Source organism: Arachis ipaensis, chromosome B1 (genome assembly GCF_059453495.1).
Source record: "Arachis ipaensis isolate K30076 ecotype BB chromosome B1, ASM5945349v1, whole genome shotgun sequence".
In the NCBI taxonomy this organism is placed as follows: Eukaryota; Viridiplantae; Streptophyta; class Magnoliopsida; order Fabales; family Fabaceae; genus Arachis; species Arachis ipaensis.
The window spans coordinates 70,366,024-70,378,326 of record NC_142436.1 but is presented as its reverse complement, the minus strand read 5'-3'; the positions used below and the strand labels follow the sequence as shown (position 1 = coordinate 70,378,326).

The window sequence follows — 12,303 nt, the reverse complement described above, 5'->3', positions numbered from 1 at the left end:
ATAAAATAAGTCACGAAGCACCAGAATAATGCAAGAGATATTCAACAGTTGAGCAAGAAAATTCAACACCGAAGAAAAAGTATCAAATTTAGAAAAGAAAATAAAAAGATGCACTAAATTAAAGTGCAGTGAGTGAAAGTATGTAAATGCAATAAGAAAAATAGAATGAAAGAGAATACGGATGAGAAGTTAACGAAATGAAGAAGAAGAAAGTAAGGAAGGATGAAGAAGGAAGGAGAAAGAAGAGAAGAAAGAAGTAAGAAATGAAAAACATGATGCGACGCGTGTGCGTACATCACGCGTACGCGTGAAAATGGAAGAAACCATGTGACGTGTAAGCGTCGCCCACGCGTACGCATGGGTGGCCAAACATTAACACTGATGTGTGAGCGTCTGCCATGCGTACCCGTGACTACTCCCGCGCGATTCCAGCACCATGGCATCACAACTCTCTGTTCAAGCAGCCTTTTACGCCGATTGGCAAGCCCACGCGTACGCGTCGCTGACGCTTACGCGTGGATTGGCAAATACATAGGGGATGCGTACGCGTGAGGCACGCGTACGCATGGGGTGGCTTTTGCGCCACGCACCCTCCGCGCGTCTTCATCGCAACTATCTGCCCCATTTATTAATAGTGCGAACTTGCATGGGATGCGTCTACGTTATCAAGGCACATAAAGCCTTCAAGAAAGTTAAAGCAAGTGACGAGGCCCCAGGAGTGTTGATTGTTAGAATGAATTCCGGGTCCCAAACCTTGCTTTTGCACCCGTCTTTGTATTGATCATCATTGTTCCAATCAGGTGGCAAGCAATTTGAATTCTCACTAAGGCATCCAAACAGTTTCCTAGACCTATTCAATTGAGCTCGACACCAATCCTTGCACTTCAACTTTGAGCATGCAATCGTATTGAACCTTGCCTGACAACTCTAACCACTACCCATCTCCCTCTTACTATTAAAGCCACAAAGAGCTATAAGTTGACCATCCGTCTCAAGTAACCCATATTCAATTGGGAGAGTGAAGGTTAAGGATAAGAATTTTACCCACTTGAATGTTGTATTAGATGGTAATGGCTTTGGGAGAGGTGTTTCTAATGATCTTGCAAGCTCCACTCCCTGATGCTTTCCTTGACAACTTCCACCTCTTTGCGAGCTTCTTCAACATTAACCTTTTCTTCAAGTTCATTGGGGGATGATTCAATTGTGGATAGAAATTCATTGATTCTTGAATCCATCTCTTGATCAACCTCTTCAAGTTCTCCAACTATAATATGCTTTGGAGGTTGTACACCCTCCTCAACATCAATTTCAAGCTTCTTTGAGGGAGGTTCTACGACTGGAGGTTCCCATGGAGGTTCCGCATCTCCTAAGTCTTCAACTACTTCCTCTTCTTTAATAATTTCGGCTTTCTCCTTTTTCTCGAATACAAAATCTAGCTCCTCCTTGATGACTTCCACCTCTTGATAACTTTCTTCAATTCCCCCTAATTCTTCAACTACTCCTTCATCTTCAAGGGTCTCTCTTACCTCCACTTTTTGAGCCTCCTCTTGCTTCTCTTGAATTATGTATGCGTGAACCCGGTCCATTACGTCCCTAAGACGATCCCTTCTCTCTTGTTCCATGTCAATAGCGTAATCGGGATCATGTTGCTCTAGGATTGATGCTCCAGAGCTTGAGGGTTGAGTATTGGGGGTAAAGGATGGATCCATATGAGATATAAAAGCTTGGAGAGTAGAGGTGAGACCGGTGAAAGTGGAGATAAGTGTGGTTTGAAGCTTCTGTTGCCCTTGGCCAATAACACTAAAGGTATCATCTATGGGAGCTTGGGGTGGATAGGAGGGTTCATTTGTTGGGAGAAAAGGCTCACATTACGGAGGTAGTTCTTCTTGATAACGGTATAGAGATGGTGTATAAGGGTTAGGGTCATATGGAGGTGAATGGTGGAAAGGAGCTTGTGAGTATGGTGGTTCAAAGCCATGTTGAGGAGGGGGTTCATAGGCATATGGAGGGGCTTGTTGGTAACAACAAGGGGGTCCACTATATCCATTGTCTTGGTATGCACCTTGGAATGGCTCTTGCTCATAGTAAGTTGGTGGAGGTTGTTGCCAAGAGGGTTGATCAAATCCTTGTGGCTCCTCCCATCTCTGATTGTCCCAACCTTGAGGCATGTTCTCATTATAGCTTCCACTCCCTACAACATAATTTGAACCATACTCATAGCCAAAGGGATGAGAATTCATTGTATCGAGAGAAGATATAAACAAAAACTAATAAGAAACTAATGAGAATAAATTCCTAAAACTAGAAACAATTAACAAAGAAACGAAAAAGCAAAATTATTCACAATATTCATAATAACTAATAATAAGGCACACGTTTGCAATTCCCCGGCAACGGCGCCATTTTGATGAACAGACTTTTGCTAGTAAAGAATTCACAATAAATTCTCGTTGCTAGTATAGTTTCTAAACCAACAAAGAATCCTTTCATACAAAAATTTGTTTGTCACTAAAGCAAACCCAATAAAATTAAATTGAAGTATTTAAACCTCGGGTCGTCTCTCAAGGAATTGCAGGGAAGTGTAGTTTATTATTGGTTATGGAAAAGTATCTTTTTAGGTTTTTGAAATAAGGAACAAGGAAATAAAATGGCAAGAAATTAAATTAATAACTAAGAAAGCTCTTAGCAAGGTATGAGAATTAGAAGTCCTATCCTAGCTATCCTTATCAATCGTGATATCAATTGTCCATTGCTCCCACTTAGTTAACCTCTAACAATGAAGGAAAGTCAAGTGGACAAATCAATTTGATTCCTCAAGTCCTAGTTAACTCCTAAGGAAAGACTAGTTTAGAGGGATTCAAATCAACTAGCAACTTTCAATTATCAATCAACAAAAGAGTTTGATAACTCAACAGTCTCCAATTACTCAACCAAAGCCAAGAATATAAAAGTCTAACTTAAAATCCTCCCAAGCATTTTATCAAACACTTGGAAGGAACAACATAAAAGCATAGAAAAGCAATAAGTGATAATAAATTCCAAACAACCAATTGCAAGCATCAACAATATAAATTTAAGAAAGAAATCATAAATATGAAATATCTCAAATTGCATTAAATAGAAAACCAAATCTAACATGGAGTTCATAAACTAAATTGGAGAATAAATAAATCAACAAGAGAATATAAATAAACTAAAGTGCTAGAACAAATAAGAGTATAAGAGAAACTAAATTAAAGTAAAGTAGAAATCTCAAATTGAAAATAGCTAAACCTAAGAAACCTAAAACCTAGAGAGAGGAGAGAGCCTCTCTCTCTAGAAAACTACATCTAAAATCCTGAAATTATGTGAATGAAAGTTTTGTCTGAATGAATGGATGAATCCATGATTCCCCCACTCTGCAGCTTCTAATCTGTGTTTTCTAGGGCGAAAACTGGGTCCAGACTCAGCCCAAAATCGCCCCCAGCATTTTCTGCGATTTCTGCACGTGGCGCATGTCACGCGTACGTGTAGGTTACGCGTACGCATCGCTTGGCAAAATTCCTTGTCACGCATACGTGTCAGTCACGCGTACACGTCGCTGTGCAAATCTCCAGTTCACGCGCACGCATGAGCCATGCGTGCGCGTCGATGCTCGCTGGTTGTCTCCTTTGTTTGTTGTGCTCCTTCCATTTTTGCAAGCTTCCTCTCCATCCTCTAAGCCATTCCTGCCCTATAAAGCCTGAAAACACTTAACGCATGGATCACGGCATAAAATGGTATAAAGGGGAATTAAAATACACAATTTAAAGGCTTAGGAAGCAAGTTTTCAATCATAGAACAAAATTAAAAAGGAATTGTAAAATCATGCAAATTGTATGAATAAGTGTGTAAAGACTTGACAAAAACCACTCAATTGAGCACAAGATAAACCATTAAATAGTAGTTTATCATGCGGCAACCACCTTGGGGCGCGGGCTCTTTCCAAAAAGGTACTCAGAGATGGATTCTACTGGCCGACCTTGGGATAAGGATAAAGAGTGTTTGTCAAAACATGCCCCCATTCCAGAAGCATGCAAACTTTCACATCGCACCACCCGAAGAACTCATTTGTGTCACTTCACCTTGGCCATTTGCAAAATGGGGGCTCGACCTCCTCAGACCCTTCCCCCTGGGATCAGGGCATGTCAAGTTCCTCATTGTTGGAATATACTATTTCACAAAATAGATTGAGGCAGAACACTTGGCCACTGCCACCGCCCAAAGAAGTCGGAAGTTCTTATACAGAAATATTGTCGCAAGGTTTGGGGTGCCACACTCCATTACCACACTCCATTAAGCACCAGTTCACCTCTGTAGATCACCCAAAAGCCAATGGATAGGCGAAAGTTGCCAACAAAGTCATACTAGCCGGGTTAAAACGGAGACTACAGGACACCAAGGGAATCGCCACATTCAACCAATGGAGAATCGCCATTCCGACTTGCTTACGGATTGGAGGCAATGATTCTCGTGGAGGTAGAAGAAGGATCTCCCAGAATGATCCTCTATAATGAAGATACCAACTCCCAATCTCAAAGGGAAGATCTCGACCTACTTCCAGAAGTCCGAGAAAGAGTTCAGATTAGAGAGGAAGCCCTAAAGCGTTGAATGGCTCTGAGGTATAATCAGAAGGTAATCCAGCGAAGCTTCACCACCAATGATCTCATCTTAATCCGAAATGATATCGGAGCAGGTCGGTCAGGAGAAGGGAAGCTAGTAGCTAGCTGGAAAGGACCATACCGAGTAGCAGAAGTACTGGAAAAAGGTTACTACAAGGTGTCCAACCTCGAAGGGCGAGAGCTACCAAGGTCATGGCATGCCTGTAACCTAAGAAGGTACTATAGCTAGAAAATAGTAAAGATCTTAGGTCAAGGCGCACTCTTTTTCCTGAAAAGGTTTTTTAATGAGGCGCCAGGCCGAGATCTAAAAAAAAAAAAAAACTGTCCGATCTAGAAGGGTAAGTACTCGTATGTATACACTTTTATTTATATTTTTATCTCATTATTATTTAAAAGTTATCAATTCCCTAAAAAGTTTCCTACCAAGACCCATTAATCTAAGCTCATAAAACGCAAAATTCATCGCCCGATTACAAAGAGGTCGGCAAGGTGAAGCGATAGAAGCAAGTTAATGCAATAAGTTATAAAAAGTAACCCATAAAAAGCGACCTGACGAGGTCTGACTAAAAATGGATTACTAAAAATAACTTAAGACGGCCCGACAGAGAAGTCGAACTAATGAAAGGATCACTGAAAAGGGACAAAAACACCTCGCAAAGGCCAAGGAAAGGTTAAAGAACCAAAGGCCAGAAGTGCTTCGTCAAAAGGTACAAGTCTTGCAAAAAAGACACTACTTAAAAGGCCAAAGCACATGTAGAAACAGCGCTAAAAAGTCTTCCAAACAAACTATAAAGAAAAAGTTCCTCATCAGGAACACTACCTAAAAAGTTGTTGGAATATGACTAAAAAGCCCGAATAACAAGGTCGTGCGGGTCGATGCATAGGTATGATCTCAAGAAAAGAAAAAGCCAAAAAGGTTGAAAAACTTAAGGCTCAAAAGTGCCTAGCTAAAAGGGTGCAAACTCCGCTCAAAGAAGGCACGATCTTAAAAAGTCATCCGAGACTAAAAAGGTTCTATATAAAGAACACCGAAAAGTCATCGGACAAGTCGCTAGCAGCTCGGACACCAAGCCGCAAGGATAATTTGCCAAAAGCAAAGGGTTGACAAGTACCAACTCAAAGCAGGGCATAAATCCGAAAGGCCAACTCACATTACCACTCAAAGAAGGACGGACTCGAAAGTGCCGAACCTCTATAAAATCCGCAAAGATCGCAAGGATAAAACATTAGAGGTATGACCAACATATCAACAAAACGCGTCCAGCAAAACATTAAAGACTCAAAGGCCACCTAAAAGGCAGCCCAAGAGTTTAAAGTGTTTAAAACAAAGGTTGCTAAGCAGCAACCTAATGTCAGAAGAACCTACTACAAAAGACTTATAGAAAATTAGAACAAGTTCTCACAAAGTCCATAAGTCAGACTATACTAAATATTCAGAATAGAGATATTAAAAGAAACATCATAAGGGATCTAGACTCGCCCAAGTAGCCGTATCCTGGGCAGGAGAAGAAAGAGGCATGGTCGAGATCGGAGTAGCATTAACCACTCCATCAGGCCCATTCAAAATCTCCACGTCTGGCTTGGCCTCATGAGGGACGACCTCTGAAGGAATGGAAGAAGTTGAAGCTGCCGAAACTTTGGCTGATTGCACAAGAGGAGGACCCTCATCATCATCAGGAGCGAGTACAATCTTGCCATCTTCTACTACATTATCCATGCTAAAAAGAGAGAGATCGGCCTCAGGAGCAAGAACTCAGACCTGAGCCTTTAGGATCTCGAACATATCAGTCATACTATTCACCATGAGTCCCTGAAACTCGGCATAATCATCTTGGGCAGATTGAAGCCTCTCCTTAGTTTCTAATAACTCGCCGTATGCCCGGGTATAACTCTCCTTATAACTTTTTTGCTGCCTTCTCAGCCAAGTTAGCAGCTGCCTCCGCCCTAGTGGCACGCTCCTTCTCCTTGTCCACATCAATTTCCAACTTTGAAACCTTGGAATTGAGCTCATCCTTCAGACCTTTCACCCTATCAAATTCAGCCCGGGTATCCTCTAGAAAGGCCTTCGTAGCACAGACAAGGGCCTCCCTAACAATTCGAGATAAGGCCACGCCAACATTGGCCATTCGAATACTGTTGCTCGTTATGAAATCAAGGTGATGAAGGATCGAGATGTCGTCCATAGGGACTTTACCATGTGGAGCAATCAATTCTGTAGCAAAGAAAATGCCATCAAACTTTTTATCGTTCAAGTCATAGGTCCCAACAGTTTTTTGCTTCTTGGGAAAGGGACCAATAGCAGGAGGAGAGGAAACAGGACCAGAGGACGCATGAGATGGATCAGATGGAATTGACCGAACTCTAGGGGTCGGGATGATCTTTCTCGGGTCCTGAGAGTCAGAAGTCGGCTTCTTTGGGGACACCTGAGAAGACCCTTCCCCCGAGGTCTTTGCTGACAAGTTTTGGGCAGCTGTCGCCTTTTTGGCCCTCCGAAAGGCCCTCATGGAGTCTGAAGACTTCACCATCTCTAAAAAGGAAGCCAGCAAAACAAGTTACAATAACAGAAAACATCTTTGTGTCCAGATGAGGAGGGAAGTCAGACGCTACCTAGCTCGGCACGGAGGAGGGAAGGATCTCCCAAAAACATCTTTGTGTCCAGATGAGGAGGTTCCCCCCAGTGCTCCTCTAGAACATCCACAAAAGCTTGTTCTATTTCATCCAAATTCTCCCAAGAATACTTGGGAGCTACTATATCTTTTTGCCAACACAAAGGAAAGGCCAGCTCGTCATTCTCATCTAAAAAGAAAGGTCGGGCATTCTCGACAGCTCGGACCATAAAGTAATAATTCTTAAAATCTCGAAAGGACTCGTCAAGCATTGAAAAAACTTTCTTCCCCTGGGTAGCTCGAAGGAAATCCAAGAAGCTTTCTTCTTGGACACTCCAGGCTTAGTCAACACAAAAAGATAAAGAAAAAGGGGTGTGGTAGGTCGGACACCTAATTCCTGGCACAATAGCTGGAAAATCTTAATAAAGGCCCAAGAGTTCGGATGAAGCTGGGAAGGGGCCACATTACAAGTTGGTGCGGATTTTCTAACCACAAACTAACCGGCAAGTGCACCGGGTCGTACCAAGTAATACCTCAGGTGAGTGAGGCTTGATCCCACGAGGATTGATGGATCAAGCAACAATGGTTGAGTGATTGGCTTAGTCAGACAAATAGAAAGGAGTGTTGAGAGTTCAATTACATTAAACAGTAAATTCAGTAAATTAGAAAGCAAGCAGTAAATGAGTTGTGAATAATATATGGAAAAATAGTTAAGGCTTCAGAGTTATCTATTTTCCGGATTGACTTTTCTTACTAATTATTTTAATCATGCAAGATTCAATTCATGGCAAACTATATATGACTAAGCCCTAATTCCTTAGACCTTCTTAGTCTACTCTAGCTTTCGTCAACCGCCAATTCCTTGGTCACTTAATTCTAATTAGAGGATGAAGTTCAATTCTAGTTTATGTGCCACAGAAACTCTAATTATCCAAATATAAAAGGATTATATGTCACGTATCCCGTTAAGTCCAAATAATTAGAAGTTTAGGAGAAATTGTTTTCAAGCTGTTGTTCAAGTAAAGAGCTTTTCCAAGTTATACAAGAACTCAATTAGAACAAGGGTCATACTTCCGTTCCACCCAAATTCATAAGATAAAGAACGAAAACAATTCTTGAAATAGAAATCAATACATCAATTAAAATATAAAAATAATAGTATCAATCCATACAATAGACAGAGCTCCTAACCTTAACAGTGGAGGTTTAGTTGCTCATGGTTCAGAGAGAAAATAAGGATTTTGAAAAACTGTAAAGTGCAGAATGAGGTAGAAGAGAAGAGAGATAGGTTTTTTTTCCTTTTATATATAATCCTAATTAATGTAAAAATATATTTTCTAAAACTAAAATAATATCTTTTTCTATTTAAATATAATATACAAATTTAATCAAAGTTAATTGATTGTTCGTGCAACCATGCTGACGTATATGGGGACCACGCTGATATTGAGGATCCACGCTGAACTTGGAAAAGCCAAGTTCAGCGTGGAGGAAGTAGTGTGATATTTAGCGCTCCCCTTTGATTCCACGCTGAACTTGGCTTTTTCCAAGTTCAGCGTGGAGTGTTGCGCATGGTTTCCTAGGAGCTTTCAAGTCCTACGCTGAACTTGGCAGGGGCCAAGTTCAACGTGGAGGAGGCAGAGGTTTCTGGTGAAGAAGTGTACACTACTATATATTGTTAGAAAGTCCTAGAAGTTATCTTTCCAACGCCGCTAGAATCACGTCAATTGGATCTTTGTAGCTCAAGTTATTCTTGTTTGAGTGCAAGGAGGTCAGGATTGACAGCATCATTCACTTTCCTCCTTTTCTGCTACAAAACTCCATCAAATCCATTCGAATGCTACCTGAAATAAATAGAATTGTGCACAACTAAAAGTAGCATCTATAGTGGCCAAAAGATATTTAAATTTTGATCAAACTTAGCAATTCAAGTGCAAATTCATAAGGAAAATATAGATAAGATGCTCACGCATCACAACACCAAACTTGAATTGTTGCTTGTCCTCAAGCAACCAAAATAAGTGCATGATTAAGATGTAAATCTGCATGAGAAGTGAGAGTTCAGTTATGCTCAAGTCTATTCTTAAAGTGGGGTGATGAGCAGATAATTTATACGCTTTTTGGCATTGTTTTTAGGTAGTTTTTAATATGTTTTAGTCAATTTTTATTATATTTTTATTAGTTTTTAAATGAAAATTACATTTCTGGACTTTACTATGAGTTTGTGTGTTTTTATGTAATTTTAGATATTTTCTGGCTGAAATTGAGGGAGCTGAGCAAAAATCTGATTCAGGCTAAAAAAGAACTGCTGATGTTGTTGGATTCTGATCTCCCTGCACTCGAAATGGATTTTTTGGAGCTACAAGATTCCAATTGGCGCGCTTTCTATTGCGTTGGAAACTAGACATCCAGGGCTTTCCAACAATATATAATAGTCCATACTTTTCTCAAGGATAGATGATGTAAACTGGCATTCAACGCCAGTTCCATGTTGCATTCTGGCGTTAAATGCCAGAAACAGGCTACAAGTTGGAGTTAAACGCCAGAAACAGGTTACAACCTGGCGTTTAACTCTAGAAACAGCCTAGGCACGTGTAAAGCTCAAGTCTCAGCCCCAGTACACACCAAGTGGGCCCCAGAAGTGGATCTCTGCACTATCTATCTTAGTTTACTCATTTTCTGTAAACCTAGGTTACTAGTTTAGTATTTAAACAACTTTTAGAGATTTATTTTGCACCTCATGACATTTTAGATCTGAACTTTGTATTCTTTGACGGCATGAGTCTCTAAACTCCATTGTTGGGGGTAAGGAGCTCTACTGTGTCTCGATGAATTAATGCAAGTATTTCTGTTTTCTATTCAAACCCGCTTGTTTCTATCTAAGATGTTCATTTGCACTTCAATATGATGGATGTGATGATCCGTGACACTCATCACCATTCTCAACCTATGAACACGTGACTGACAACCACCTCCATTCTACCTTCAATTGAATGATTATCTCTTGGATTCCTTAATCAGAATCTTAATGGTATAAGCTAGAATCCATTGGCAGCATTCTTGAGAATCCAGAAAGTCTAAACCTTGTCTGTGGTATTCCGAGTAGGATTCAGGGATTGAATAACTGTGACGAGCTTCATACTCACAAGGGTTGGGCGTAGTGACAGACGCAAAAGGATCAATGGATCCTATTCCAGCATGAGTGAGAACCGACAGATGATTAGCCGTGCGGTGACAGCGCACATGGACCATTTTCACTGAGAGGACGGATGGTAGCCATTGACAACGGTGATCCACCAACACACAACTTGCCATAGGAGGAACCTTGCGTGCATGAAGAAGAAGACAGGGGGAAAGCAGAGATTCAGAAGACAAAGCATCTCCAAAACTCTAACATATTCTCCATTACTGCATAACAAGTATTTAATTCATGCTCTTTTATTTTTCGTAATCCAAACTGATAATTATAATTGATATCCTGACTAAGAATTACAAGATAACCATAGATTGCTTCAAGCCAACAATCTCTGTGGGATTCGACCCTTACTCACGTAAGGTATTACTTGGACGACCCAGTGCACTTGCTGGTTAGTGGTACGAGTTGTGAAAAGTGTAATTTACAATTCGTGCACCAAGTTTTTGGCGCCGTTGCCGGGGATTGTTCGAGTTTGGACAACTGACGGTTTATTTTGTTGCTTAGATTAGGAAAATTTTTGTTTTAGGTTTAGAGTCTTTATTTATTGTTTTTGGTTGAAATTTTTTTTTAAATCCTTATTTTCTCTTGTTAATTTTTTTGAAAATTTTATAAACTGATAATTGAGTTTTTTTGTTTGAGTTTATTTTCATATTTTAAGTTTGGTGTCAATTGCATATTTTTTATTTCTTCTAAATTTTCGAATTTGTGTTCATTGTTCTTTCTTAATCTTCAAGTTGTTCTTGTTTATTTCCCTTGTTTGATCTTTAGTTTTTCCTGTTCTCTGTATTTTCTTGTTTTTCTTGTGCATTTTCAAATTATCAGTATTCAAAAAAAATAGTTTTTCTCTGTTTAATCCTTGTATTTGTTGAATGTGTCTATGTTCTTGTGAATAGTTGCTCATTTGAGTCTTTCTTTCTAAAATCTTTTCAAAATTAATTTTTCTTTAATTAAATCTTGTGTCAAGTTTTAAGTTTGGTGTTTTCTTGTCAGTTTTTATTTGATTTTAAAAAATTTATTTTTGGTTTTCTAAAAATTTTAGGTTTGGTGTTCTTTTTTTATGTTCTTGAGTCCTTTGAGTCTTTGAATTTTTGTTCTTCATGTTCTTGTGAATCTTCAAGGTGTTCTTGAGTCTTTCTTGCGTATTAATCTTAAAAGTTTTATGTTCTTGAGTGTTTTTCCTCCAAATTTTCGAAAATAAGGAGCATTAGATCTAAAAATTTTAAGTTTTGTGTCTTTTTATTGTTTTTCTCTTTCCTCATTGAATTCAAAAATATCTTTTTCCTTTATTTTAATTGATTTTTCGAATTTTCCTTTTAAAAATTCAGATTTTATTTTAAAATTTTTATTTTTTTATCTTATCTTAAGTTTTAAAATTTCAAAATTATCTTTTTCAGAAAAAAAATCATATCTTTTTCAAAAACTTATCTTATCTTATTTCAAATTTCAAATTTCAAATTTCAAAACTTAATTTTCAAATTTAAAATTTAATTTTCAAAACTTTTTAATTTAAATTCCCTATCTTCTCTTACCTAGCTTATCTTATCTTTTCTAATCTCAAATTTTAAAATCAAATCTTTTTCATATCTTTTTTTTATTTTATTTTATTTTCTTACAAGTATCTTTAATTTTAAGACATATCTTCTTCAAAACTTCCTAACCAATTTCTCTCTCTTTATTTTTTTCGAAAATCCTCACCCACATCTTTTTCAAATCTTTTTAATTAATTAATTTAGTTTTCAATTTTCTTTTATTTCTTTTTCTTCTAATTTTCGAAATTATAGTCAATTTTTCATTTATTTTATTTTATTTTATTTTAATCTCGATTTTCAAAAAAAAATTTAAAAATATATTTTCTTTGCAA

The 12,303-nt window shown here is 38.6% G+C and overlaps 1 pseudogene; it reads right to left on the bottom strand.

The window, feature by feature from the left end:
* Window positions 1-6,099: 6,099 nt before the first annotated feature.
* LOC148576965 (uncharacterized) lies at window positions 6,100-6,823 on the bottom strand (annotated as a pseudogene).
* Between the last annotated feature and the right edge of the window lie 5,480 nt (window positions 6,824-12,303).